Genomic DNA, 13,751 nt, shown 5'->3' on the forward strand with positions numbered 1-13,751 from the left:
TTAAATTTATAGTATTAATATTGTAGGTAAATAGACGGTAGCCTACAAGTTTGCATTCCCTTGCTGGACGCCTTCTCAAAAGCTCACTTGCCAAATCTCAATTTCTCTGTCTCCCGGAGTTTTGTTGTCTCTTCGTCCTCCCTCTCACACTCATTGAGGAGAGGGAACATCTGATACAATGGACACATGTTTCGGCGCAAGTTGTACTCATTGAATGCCAGAGTGCATGCGTACTTTGGTAACGGAATTTGCTCAATGACAAGAATTTTGTGGAAAGGATAAAACGGCAAGGACATTTTCAGTTATGACGTTTGTGTGCGAGTGTGGGCGAAGGCGGCAAAGCTCACTATGTTAAATGAAAAGCTGTTATAGTAAAAGTTCATTTGTGGCTGATTACCTCAAATATAGAGTAGAGGGCGCCACTTCAGTTAGAAAAGCTGTATAAAAACTATAACTAAATCAAATGGAAATGCATATTTGGTCTTTCCATCTAACTATCCAACTGTGGTCTCGTCCCGGGCATCATTAATGACCATTTTGGTATTTCCGGTGCGCAATTAGGCATAGCAAACAGCACCAGATTCAATGGGTAAAACCAATAATCATTATGTCATTGCTTCATAACGTGACCGAAAAGGATAAACATCAATTATGAATTGTTTGGCATCAAAATCAAATGAAATTTAAGTTAGTTGTAAAACGTATACATTGTTGTTGTGGGCTGAAAATTCCCATTTGTTGTTTTATTTGACTACGTGCCGAATTTATCATCCTGTTACTTGTCATTAAATGTTCACGAATTTGATGCTTATATATTGTATTTTTACTCTTGAAAGTCTTAATACATCAATTAAAACAATGATAAAATATATTTAAAAAATAAACACCGCGAGTAATTAATTAATTAAAATTACTTACTTAATTAGTCCTTACTTCCATTAATTAGTCCTTAAAGCCAAAATAACAGTCACAGCCTTAAGACTCTCAATCAAATGTTGCCAATATGTTACATTCATGCCATTTTAGTTATAGAATTTGATAAATTTTGCAGACCACAAAAGCCTTTGAATATGGAAACTAAGGCAATGGAGAATAAGCCAGCAAAGTTTTTTGAAAATTAAAATTGCAGTATGAGACCTGTTTACACTAATTAACACAGCTTCAAATACAAGACATAATCTTTCAATTTCCCTCACTCTCAACTTCGCTTAAGTTTGCTTAGAGTACATGAGTATTGTCAATTGTTGAGTGGTAATTGAACTGTATAATCCAGAAGATGCTTCAAATTTTCCGGTGTGCCATGCCGATCATTTCTTATAATTAATGAAATTAATTCATGAACTCAAAATATTAATTATTCACTTACCCGAGTACCACAATTGTATTTGGTGTAGAACTGCATAAATTTAAATATTCATTTTTTTCTATGTTTTCAATACCAACAATGTTATAATTCTCAATCTTTTTTCCACGCAAATATTTAGCGAATAAATCAGGATTTATTTGCAATATGTCCAATTCTTTCCTGGTTTCGGCACTGTAAAATTTGTCAAGATTAGTTATAGAGTAAAATCAAATAACTTTGCCTGACTTCAAGCTTACCTTAAACTTATTGAGTCGCTCAATACCAAAGTGCGAACTCCAAAGGACACGCAGTTTTGGATTAAGGCATTTAAGCTGTTACCATCATTAATAGAAGTAGACACTACAATAAGATTGCCCTTAGAGATAACAGATCTGTTCTGCTGAACAGGTTGTGGATTGGAATGTGAATGAATAGTGGATTCATTCGGTGTGCCAAGATTTATATCAGTTATTATCTCTTGACCCTTTTCAATTTCCACTAATTTAATGGTTTGTCGAATGCGAAGCATTTTAAACCAATCAGTTTTGCTCAAATTTCTTGGTTCCACATTTGAAATATAGAAACCACAATTAATAAATGTAGCCGAATGCAGCTTATGCAATAAAAGACGAGCTTGTATATGAGGTTGAAGCGTTTCCTTTTCATCAAGGGTTAAACGTCTAAGGCTTTTTGTGTAAAGTTGCCACAATGGGCTTGTTGTGACTATAAATAAAATGTATTAAACTTATTTTGTGTTATCATAAAAATTTGAATATTTACCGTGACGTTTGAGTTTCTACAATAAGACTGATTAGAATCAGTTTGGTGAGTTCGCTTAGTTCTCTATTTTCTCCCTTATGAAGAGAAAGGTGAAGAAAGGTAACTAGTTTATTTACTTGATTGGGATCAATTGCATCCCAATTCAAATAAAGAAATATATGAACAACAGACAGTAAAGATATTCGCTGATTTTCATCAAGTGCAAATATTGATTCCAAGCGTTTAAGGAGCTTTTCTGGACCCCTTAAGGATTTAGCCACTATCATTTCATACATGCAGGTGATATTGAATTGATTACTTGATAAAAATAATGTCGACCATAGTTTATCTGAACAGTCATAGTGTGATGCAAGAAAAAGCAATGATTTGGCAATGCAAAATATTAATCTGTGTTCCCTGGAGTTTCTCAAATAATGTTGTTGGTTTCTGAGCAAATCCTCATTCATGCTTATTAATTCGTCTCCAATTTCTTTGACATGACAATCAGATTCTTCAATGATATATTTAAGAAATCTTGAAAGTAGGTTGTTAGTGTCAAAAGCATCTTGATAGCAATATTCAATCCTGCAAATAAAGAAGAAATACTCATTTATATAATTTTATTTATATTTATTCATTCATTCTTACCACGCATCATCCGAAAAGGTTGTTAACTGCAGTATTTTCCGAATAACTTGTTGTGAAGATTTCTTTCCGTTAGCTTGGATATATCCAGAAATAACGTCACCATTATTTTGATCAAGATGATAGAACAAAGTATCATGCGAGAGGATAGTTTGCTCCTGTTCGGTCAAATGTTTTGATACATAACTGCCAATGTTCCGAGCTCTATAAAAAAGAATTTAAACAATTAAACATACAAAAATCGTCTAAAAGTTTAAAAAGGTTAAATAATTTACACAGAAAAGTTTGGAAACTTCTTCAGTGAAGCGACAAAAGTCGATAAAACATCGTCCTGCAATCTTTTTTGACAGTGTCCCAAAAGGCGGCAAAGGCATTCAAATGTTGCATATGTTGCTCAAGTAGTTGCTGCGGCTCCAAATGCAACTCTGTGATATGGTTCCACTTCTTTATATGATAATTAACGAAAATGTCTACCGAAAATTGTTTTACAAGGCATTTCTCTTCGTTTGTTTCACACAATAGTTTATCGAGCAAATGAATTTGCAATTTCTTCAGATCTTTGCAACGTACAATTAATGGCTCTACTTCATACACTTTCTTGTAGAAATCAAGAATTGAAGGTAAGCAATTAATCTTAGTTATTAAATAGAAGCGTAACCATCCATGAAGAGTTTTTGACAAATTTTTAAGTTTATCAATTAAAGTCAAAACTAAATCATTTTTTATTTCCTCATTGAATATTATATCTAAGTGACCTTTGTTTAAGCATAAAATTACAACTTCTGTACTATCGCAATCGATAAATTTGCTCTTTAAAGCGTCATGAGCTGAATAGTTTTCTGTGTTTTTTTTGTACATCGTCTCAACAAAGGTTAAGTATTCCTTCAGGGTAAAATTATTAAGTGTAACCTGTTTATGAGTACATAGAAGTAAATTCATAAATCATAAATTTTTACAAATTAATGACCTACCTGGAAGCGATTTAAGACCCTTTCCTGAGCACTCTTCTGCAATTCTCGGTTTGTCATTCGTTGCAATCGAGAAGCAAGTTTTATGAGGATATTTTTTCTAATGCAAGGCGATTGAACAACTTCTTCAGTTGGCATACTTTTAATCCATTCTGTTAGTGGAACTGAGTTCCATTCCCAAGAAACGTTGTCCAGTGCTCCGATAAGTAATTCAACATCATCATTTGTTGATACAATATTACCGAAGAGTGGAATTGAACTTAATTCATGATCGACATTGTACAACTGCATCTTATTGGTTGCTGCCAAGAACTCCTCCAACATATTCCACTCATTCAAGTGAGATATTCTCCAATGTATACAAATATGCGTAACTGTTTCATAGACAACTGATATATTGTCAGACTGTATAAGTTTAAAGTACAAAATTCCTATTGGATAAAACGAATTGGCGGAATTTGGATTGTGCAACAAATTGTTTGACAATAAGGGCATATCTGATGTCTCAGATTGTTCGTATCCAACAATACGTTCTTTTAATGGATCTGCAGCTCCTTCGGCAACAAAAATTATTGATTGATATAGCTGCTCCTCAATAACCGTCAGTATTTGTGAACAGCATTTCAATCCGAGACTACAAACAAAATCCTCAAATAGCATGTCCAAGACCTGTTCAGTAAGGGGATGCACCTGTTCACCACTCAGACAAAGTGACCATAACAAATCAAGCAAACAATTACTTTCGGCACCAAGAAACTTTCTGACTTGCAGTTGTATACACTCCAAAATATTGGCCACCAATTGGCGATGTTTCTCTACAAAGTTAACATTAATATTTACATCAAATGTGGCAAACATATTTCCGATAAGTTTCTCGAAAACTTTTGGTGAAAAGTGCACATTTTTATTCTTCAACTGGTTATTGATCCACTTTACGATTTCCTCCACTGCCAAGCCAGTGAAGTCATTCCGATGTATACTTAAGAGACTGAGCACTAATTCACTGACATCATTTGCGTCGATCGATTGAGTTGAATTTAGAATATCCATTTCTTAGGTGATATTTTGACAGAAACGACCATTCCCAGCATAAAAAAATAATTTTAATTGCTTAAGCAGTACGTCGTTGCTCGCCGAAAGACTGTTTTACAAATGATTCATTGTGTTTGAGATAAGCAAATTGCTTATACCCTTTATATAAAGAAGGGTATATAAATTTCGTAACTAATCAGTACGTCTCGATAAGCGGAGGTAATACATTTTTTCTCACCATACATAGAAAGACATAGAAAGACTGCTTGTTAAACTATTTGATTAGAATTATAGATAAGGGGTATTAACAATCTTTTGTTAAGAAATAAAAGAAGAGAAAGAAAAGTGCAAATATCAATTAATTGGCAACGTTGTGCCGTTAAACTAGCGCCATCTGTGGTCAAAATCAATCAAATTATAGTTAAAGACATTATCGAGACAAAAACATCATCTAGACAAAGACAAAATATAACCAGAGGGCCGGGGCTAACTTCGACCGCGTCAAAGTTTGTATACCCTTGCAACTTTTTTGGTAACTCTATCCTTACCTATTAGCCATCAATGTGGAAGAACGTTTTATCTAAAAAAGGCTTAAGCTTGAGAAAGAAAGGCCTACAATCATAGGAAATAACGAAGATATTGATCAAAGTCACTGTTTTCCACCGATCGTTCCTATGGGAGCTATATGATATAGTCACCCGATCTTTATCAAATTCGGCACAGTCATTAACATATATATTAAATTAAGAAATGTTTAATTTAAAAGCAATCGCGTTAAAAGTAACGAAGTTATTTACAAAAGTCACTGTTTTCGACCAATCGTTCCTATGGGAGCTATATGATATAGTCACCTGATCTTGATCAAATTTGGCATAGTCGCTTATAGGCGTAGTAAACTCTCTAATATTAAGTTTCACGACAATAGCTCAGAAAATAACGAAGGTATTGAGAAAGTCACTGTTCGTGACTTGGCCGTTTGTATGGGAGCTATATGATATAGTCACCCGATCTTGATCAAATTTGGCACAGTCGCTTATAGGCGTAGTAAACTCTCTAATATTAAGTTTCACGATAATAGCATAGAAAATAACGAAGTTATTGAGAAAAGTCACTGTTCGTGACTTTGGGGTTTGTATGGGAGCTATATGATATAGTGGTCCGATCCAGCTGAATCCGAGATATACAACGCCTGCAGTATATACAAGCCTACGTGCAAAATTTCAGCTCTGTAGCTCTTACGGTCTAGGAGGAGTTTGCGTTGATCCAGACGGACGGACGGACGGACGGACGGACGGACGGACGGACGGACGGACGGACGGACGGACATGGCTAGTTGAACTCGTCTCGTCGTGCTGATCAAGAATATATATACTTTGTATGGTCGGAGATGCTTCGTTCTATGCGTTGCACACTTCTGACCAAAATTAATATACCCTTTTTGCAAGGGTATAAAAAGTAAGTGAAGCTATCTTTTCATATTTGGGAATACAAAATTGCCAAAACTGTTGTTGTTTGCTTCAAAAGTGTAACTATTCCCTTGGTAAACTAAATATAAGCAAAACTATTACCTAGAGCTATGACCAATTCAAAGTATCCTTGGAGACTATCTTAGTATAATTTTTTTTATATAAGATTTTTTTATTCTCAATAAGATTTTCATTATTTTTTTGGGGTTTTTGGCTGTTTTACAGACATAAATTTTAGTTGGCTATATTTTCCATTTCGTAGAATGTTTATTAAAGTATTTTTATTTAAATTTTTCAGGTGAAATCGGTTTCGTAATAGCTTTATCGAAACATCTAGCAAATCTTTGGTTTGAAATATATTCAAACTCCTTGCAACATTTTTAAATAGAGACTATTTTTCGAAAGAAAAGCTACACCAAATAATAAATGAGCTGTATAATTCATTCTTTAAGTTTACCTTGAATAAGTTTTTACAAAATATTTATATGTAAATTGTGAACATTCACGAACGGTACAATCCAAAAGATATTTCATTGTCTGGTGTGGAAAAATTCATACAATGTTTCGGTTTCAATTTTCAGTATTTGTAATTTTTCTCCAGTTCCGGCACATTAATTGGTTTAATACTTTAAAGGTGTACCTCCCTCTCTTTGACTGAAATTGTAGATTGTAAAATATCCTTTTCTTTTCTGCCCTTTCCTCTCTTTCTCGTATTCTTGCATGTCATTTTCGACAAATAAATTGATTTCTGTTTTCAACATTAATTTAATAGTTGTTGTAATGGTTTTGGTGTTGCTGTTTGGTAGTATTCATCGTTTATTGTTATTGCAATTGCGACTCTGTTTCTGTTGGTGGTTTACATTTTGTAATTTGATATCAGAAGCTACTATTTACATATATTTATATCCCTTCATATATAGGGGGGTATATTGGGAATGGATGTTATAACATTGTTTAATTACAATTCAAGAGCTGATTGTATTTTTTTTCTTTTCGGTTTTATTCTTTAACATTTTTGTGGCCAATTTACAATAAGTGCACTATGCGAGGTCTGAATGAAAAATACATACATATGTAATCGTTTAAAAAAGTTTTAAAGAAAAGCTGCTATGTCAATAAATTAACTGTATTTTATTCTTTATTGAGTTCGAAACCCTTCAAGAAAACACCTAATAATATTGTACGAATCAAATAGGAGTTCAGACTAAAGAACTATTAAACAAAATCTAATAAAAGTTGTAACTAAGGGAAAATGAGCTTGATTCCTTGATAAAATATTATTCTAGTCTTTTTTAGTTTTTTTTTGTATAGAAACGAATGTAATGAAATATTGGGACTTAATATTATCGGAAATTTATTCTCAATTGTTACTTTGACAACTTTTCTCAGACCATTCACAAATACATATATTATAATTTAAGTGCGAGGATATAAAAAAAGAAGGATGTGGATAACTTAAAATTATTTTATTCTTTTATAATTTACAGAGGGTCGTTGCTAACTTCGACCAAGCTAAAGTTTGTATACTCTTGAACGTTTTTTTTCTCTTTTCTTACCTATAGTCATCAAAAAGGAAAAACGAAGTTATTGATAAAAGTCACTGTTTTCCACCGATTGTAAAATTAAGTATGGTCGGTTATGAGTGTAATAAACTCACCAATATTACATTTTACGACAATAGTTTAGAAAATAACAAAGTTATTGAGAAAAGTCATTGTTGGTGACTTTGCCGTTTGTATGGGAGCTATGTGTATGATATAGTGGTTCGATCCGATCAGCTGAAACCGAGATATACAACCTGTGCAGTATATACAAGCCTACATGCAAAATTTCAGCTCTGTAGCTCCTACGGTCTAGGAGGAGTTCGCGTTGATCCACACTGTCGGACGGACGGACGGACACTTGAACTTGTCTCGCCGTGCTGATCAAGAATATATATACTTTATATGGTCGGAGATACTTCCTTAAAATTAATATACTCTTTTTGCAAGGGTACAAATATGCGCAGGACAATTGGCATAGGACAGGATGGACAACTTTGCATTTTGCCCTCGTATATATGCATAGATAAAAGAATTTTTAAATAGATAAATCTGGTTAATGTTGAGTAATATAAAAATTATTGTTTCTGTTTATATTCTTTGGCTTTATTTATTTTTTTTTTTATTTTTTTTTTTTTTTTTTGTTTATTGTTTTGCATATAAAAAGTACATATATTATGTTGACCCGAATATTTTAGTAGAACTGGACTGTGCACAAATCAGTCACTGAATTGGTATTCGTAACTTTTCTGTGTAACCGCAAAAAGCAATTTTGCATTTACATTTTGCATGCTTTTCGCTAGTGTTTTCTGACCATTTTCGGTTTGGCCAAATTACGGTCAACAGATTTGTTAAGGCTAAGTGATTTTTGTATGGCAAATTTATTTGAATTTTGACGATATCAAATAAATGAAATTAAGCAAATGATTTCACTTATTCTATAAGCTGAACTAATAATAATTACAAATATTTCAATGTTTGCGTAAGTAAAATATCTGTAAAATACTAAATATCTCTTTTGTACACTTAAAATTAATCAATCACTGCTACCTGAACCAATAGTGCGAATTAACTTAAGTTAGTCGTAGAAATGAGAAGCCATCCATGTTGAGGAAAAAGTTTCATTGCGTAAATTGATAAATCCTTTAATGTTCGAAATACACAAAAAACACAAACAGTAGGCGGGTGGCTTAAGGTGGGGCACACGCATGCCAAGTCAAATGAAATCAACTTTCGATTTCGCCGAAATAAATCCACTTTACAGATTGAAGCAAGACCAACAACTCCAAGGGACATGAGGGAATTTCAATTCCTTGTAAGAACAACAAAGACGACAAATACAAAACACGTGCTAGCTGAAAGAGACGGCTATAGCTGCCTTAGATAGAGATAGCCATAACACATGTGTGTGTGTGCACGAATAATTGAATTCATCAAAGTTAACTTGCAACAATTGTTGTGAAATGTTTTTGCCCGCCAACCATTCAATTCAACGTTTTGTTCGAAAATTAAGTTCTGTCAACTTTTGTTTCTCTCTTTGATGATAGACTAAGGCAAAGCACGAGTATCAAGGACTGCGTAACGGCGAAACGTCTTAAGGGGGGTAGGGATAGGGGACATATAAAAAGATTTACGAATTGACAAAGTGCAGGAGTAGGTTTTTCTGGGGCACGAAACAAACGAGCGAAGGAGATGAGACGATATAAGATGAGATGGGATGAGCCTAAGCAACGAATTGACGTGCGAACGAACATTGATGTGCCACTCTCTCTTAAGGATATACGTATCATCCTTGAAGGCACATGGGGCACAGGCAACTTGAAAATCTATGTCAGTGTCACGTAGTCTCACAACAACAACAACAAAACCAAAAGCAACTACAATAAGTACAACAAGATGACAAAGATTCTCAAATAACAGCAACAACGTAACGAATTTCCAATGCACTTACGATCAATAAGTATACTAAAAATTATTTCATAGTGTAATTATTTAAGTGAGCATATTTCTAAATATTTCTATTTAATTACTATTGCACATTTTCTTGTAAAATTCATGTTTTTTCTTAAATTTAAGTTAAGCAGATATCTATTTCTTAATAGTTTTGGATAAGAAATCAGACGAATAGATTAAAAAAAGAGACAACAAGTTTATGGTTGGCTCAAATGTTTTCTTAATAGTAAGTCATACATTTGTTACTTTACCCAAAAAGAGTATGGAAACAACAATGCTTTGCTTCCATTAGGGCTTCTCACTTTTCCCTTTGGCCCAAAATACTTTTGCTGCTGATTGGGTGTCTTTCGTTTTGTTTTTCATCAACTCCTGGCTTTTCCTTTTGTTTCTTTTTTTCCTGTTTATTTTATGTTTTTTTTTTTTTTGTTGCTTAGCTCTTGTTCCACTACCATCATCATCATCATCCTCATCGTCTGGATCATTATGTTAATCGTGCTGTGCTCACATTGCGTATACGCCATATTGCACGCTTATTTCCTGTCCTGATTAAGTCATTTTGGTAACTCTGTATTGTTTAATCAATTATGCGGCGTTTGCAAAATTCTTGCTAATCACTGAACCACAATAAACATAAGCTCTCCACTTCATTCAATGAGATTTCCTTTGACCAAATGCCTCACTCTTTCACCTCACAGAATTGGTTTGGGGTCATTTTTCATTCTGATGAAAATATTGATTTCGATTCTGGTTACTTCTTCTTCTGCCTCATTCTCCCCCTACACTATTCCAGATTTTTTTCCCTCCTGCGACGTGATGTTGATGTCTGTTTGTCAGTCTCTAACGATTGCTTCAAGGTAATCCCTACCCAGGAATAAAAAACAGTAGAGGAAAGGAGAGAAAGAATAAAGCGAGATGACGAGAAACGAGAACAACTTTTACCGCTTACAAAGATTTATGAGTTGTCCCTTCGTCTGGGCACAAGTCTGAGGCAAATGAAATATGGCCAGTGGGTTTAAATATTTGCAATGCGGCAGGCGCGTGATTCGATTGTCCGTGGCCGTCGTGGAGTGGCACAGGCAAAGGCGAAAGCAAATCAATGACCAATCCACCAGCAGGTTTGCTCAACCAGCAACCAACCTGTGTGCAGCTGCGTTTTCGTGTTGCCCTGGACAGTGGATACAAATATATGAAAACTGCCGATGAATTACAAATTAAATTCAATCCGCAAGGACTCCTCCTATTGCTTAGCGATTTTCCTTAAAGTGAATTTAAAATTTAATGGAGTTACACAATAATGCGAAATTTTCTGAAACCTCGAATATTTTGTATTTCTAACAAGAAATTACATGAAATTGTATAAAGAAAAGATCGTCCTGTTTTGAACGATATATTGTTGAAGTGATAGAAAACTATGTTATGAAAAATATTTTTTTAAATTTTATTGAATATTTTAAAACGAATCGAAGTGGGCCGGATAACACGACTTAAATTTTTGGAGAATTGGGTATCGATTTTGTGTCACTGTGACGTTTAAATATTTAACCATTGTATTTGGTCTGCAGGACGGACAAGTAATAAGGTCATCAAAACGCCAAACGTTCGATGCGGTTTTTGTCGACTGATTTATGAAGTTGTGCGGTCTCAACGAGCCAGAGACACAAACACAAACAGAGACAGCAGACAAATAAGGCAGGGGAGGGTGAGGTAGACGGTGTGAGAGGAAGAGAAAGATGCCGTAAGGCAACCCAGGCATGACAACTCAATTGAGGACGAAAAGCATACGCCAAGTTTTTACCTCAAGGATATGTCGCCTGGTCAGTTGCACAATCAGATTTTTTTCATTTTTTTTCTCTCGTTTTTGTTTGTATCCTCTTCCTCTTCCTTTTTGTTACTTTTTCGTTTTGGTGAAGCGATTTATAAACGTTACAGGCATAAATAAACAAACAGCTGTTGGCTTAAAGAAACAAAAAGCAAAAATATATAGAGAAACTCCAAAACTGAGTGGCAACATGTGCTTTGCTTCTGGCCACTGTCCTAGGGGCTCTTTTCCTTGTATTTTTATTTACTTTTTGCTCTTTTATATATACAAACCATATATATAAAAATATTTTTTAATGCAGCCTCACCGCACAATACAACAATAGCAACAACAGAACCAACAGAAACATGCCACACAGCAGCCAGCGATGCCAATTTGTTGCAGATTTATAGAGGTTGCCAACGTCGCCGTCGTCGCTGTTGTCGTGAGACTAAAAACTACCCGCGCACGCGGATCTGTTGACAATCGCCACAGGAAGTGGGCAGCGGCAGCAAGTAGAAAAGGATGTTGAGGCAGGTTCTGCGTTCTTTCATTCATTCGTTTGTTCGAGCGAGCGAACGTTCGTTCATTCGTTGTTTGGTTGGTTGGTTGGTGTGTTGCTCGTTGCTTGGTAAAAGGGTCATAACTGATTGCTGCAAACACTTAGGCGGTGGAGATGCGGGAGAGTTGAGTTGAGTCGAGTAGAGTGGCCCATCGAATGAACATTTGATGGGTTGGGCTTCTTCTGCTATTTTTTCTGTCGTTTAGAGTTCCACTCTCATTGGGGTTATTCAAGATTCAAGTATTTTTGTTCAATGGAGTTGACTTTGTTTACGGCCTAGACAAAGTGCTATAACCTAATATCAAGATAAAGTATGATAATTTGTCAGATTAGACCACTGTATACCTGCTATAAAAACCATTGATCGAAACGTAAAATACAGTGGGAACTATAACATAATGTTAAATTCTATATATATATTTAGATAATGGAGAGGGGAGAGGAGGGTAGGAGAGTAGGCTTAGAAAGATCTGATAATAGGGAAATATCGTTTGAAATGATATCTTTGATAGAAATCGTTATCAATTAAAATGAATTATAACCTGAATAACCCTGATGTACATAGCTCTTACAAAAAGGGATATTCATTGTCAATTTGACAGGATAATAGATTTAGTATGTTTGCTGCTGTTGTTTTATCCATTGGAGACTTCAATTTCAATTGGTCAACATCATCAACAACATCGTCATCATCATCATCGTTGTAATCAACGTTATGGGCATCGTCGGTGCAGGATGTGGTGCAATTTGCACTCTTCACTAAGTGGGCGTGACCGTCGTCTGCCCAAATATGAGAACCGGAAATTAGCACAAAACCCCAGACCCCATCAAAATAGGACATTCGGCTGTATAATTACTTTCCCTACCCTGAACTTTCTCTCTCTGCCTCTCTTTACCTTTAAAGTTAACAAAAGGCCAAGCAATTAAAGGCTAATCAACCACTTGACCTGAGCCATACATAAATTTTCCGTCTCTATCTCGCTTTCACTTGCTTTGCCTATATCTCCTTTTCTCTTTCTCTCTCTTTCTGTACACAAAATGAATTTATGATGGGGCTACCCAACCAAAAACCCACTAGAAAACTCTACTTGAGAAACTTCTCACACATTTTTTTCTTTTCTAAAAAACAACAAGTAGAGAAATATAACCGCTTTGCCAGGCAAAAATCGAGCAAATCAAGCGAATGCAACCTCAACTTTAACTTTTTCACTGATTCGCATTTACTTGAGTTTTTGGGGTGTATAAGTTTGTTGATGAAAGAAACATATTAAATATATTCCAAAGCATTTAAAATAGCATTATTATTATATGTAAAGTTTTTTAAACCAATAATGGTAATTAAATCAAAATCTAGTTTAGAAATATGTTATGGGCTTATTCACTTACAAACTGTTTTTTTATGTGCTTTAACCCGATCAGCTGCGGGGTATTTTAAAAGCATCAGCAGCTTTTGCTGCTGCAACTTCGTTTGCCTCCATTTGAAATTCATAAATGTGTCTGTGCGTGTGTGTGTGTGTATCTGATTGAGAGTAAGTGTGTGTGTGTGGCATATATTAGCATCACTTGTATGTTGTGAGCTGCATACATTTAGGCGCAGCTTGGTTGAAGAAACGAAATGGATTGCATTAACTCAACTCACACACAATTGCTGATGAAATTGAGCAAACTCAGCAAATTGCCGC

At 34.8% G+C, this 13,751-nt stretch overlaps 2 long non-coding RNA genes across 2 annotated transcripts; both read right to left on the reverse strand.

The window, feature by feature from the left end:
• Nucleotides 1-974: 974 nt before the first annotated feature.
• On the reverse strand, nt 975-1,679 carry LOC137573042 (uncharacterized). The gene is made up of 3 exons (XR_011031784.1): nt 1,603-1,679; nt 1,367-1,537; nt 975-1,313 (listed from the first exon to the last, which is right to left on the reverse strand). It is a non-coding gene; the product is annotated as an uncharacterized lncRNA (long non-coding RNA).
• A 904-nt stretch (nt 1,680-2,583) lies between these two features.
• On the reverse strand, nt 2,584-3,412 carry LOC137573039 (uncharacterized). Its single transcript, XR_011031783.1, has 3 exons — nt 3,025-3,412; nt 2,753-2,953; nt 2,584-2,689 (listed from the first exon to the last, which is right to left on the reverse strand). It is a non-coding gene; the product is annotated as an uncharacterized lncRNA (long non-coding RNA).
• Between the last annotated feature and the right edge of the window lie 10,339 nt (nt 3,413-13,751).

Source organism: Drosophila tropicalis, unplaced genomic scaffold (assembly GCF_018151085.1).
Source record: "Drosophila tropicalis isolate 14030-0801.00 unplaced genomic scaffold, ASM1815108v1 contig_393, whole genome shotgun sequence".
Taxonomy (NCBI): Eukaryota; Metazoa; Arthropoda; class Insecta; order Diptera; family Drosophilidae; genus Drosophila; species Drosophila tropicalis.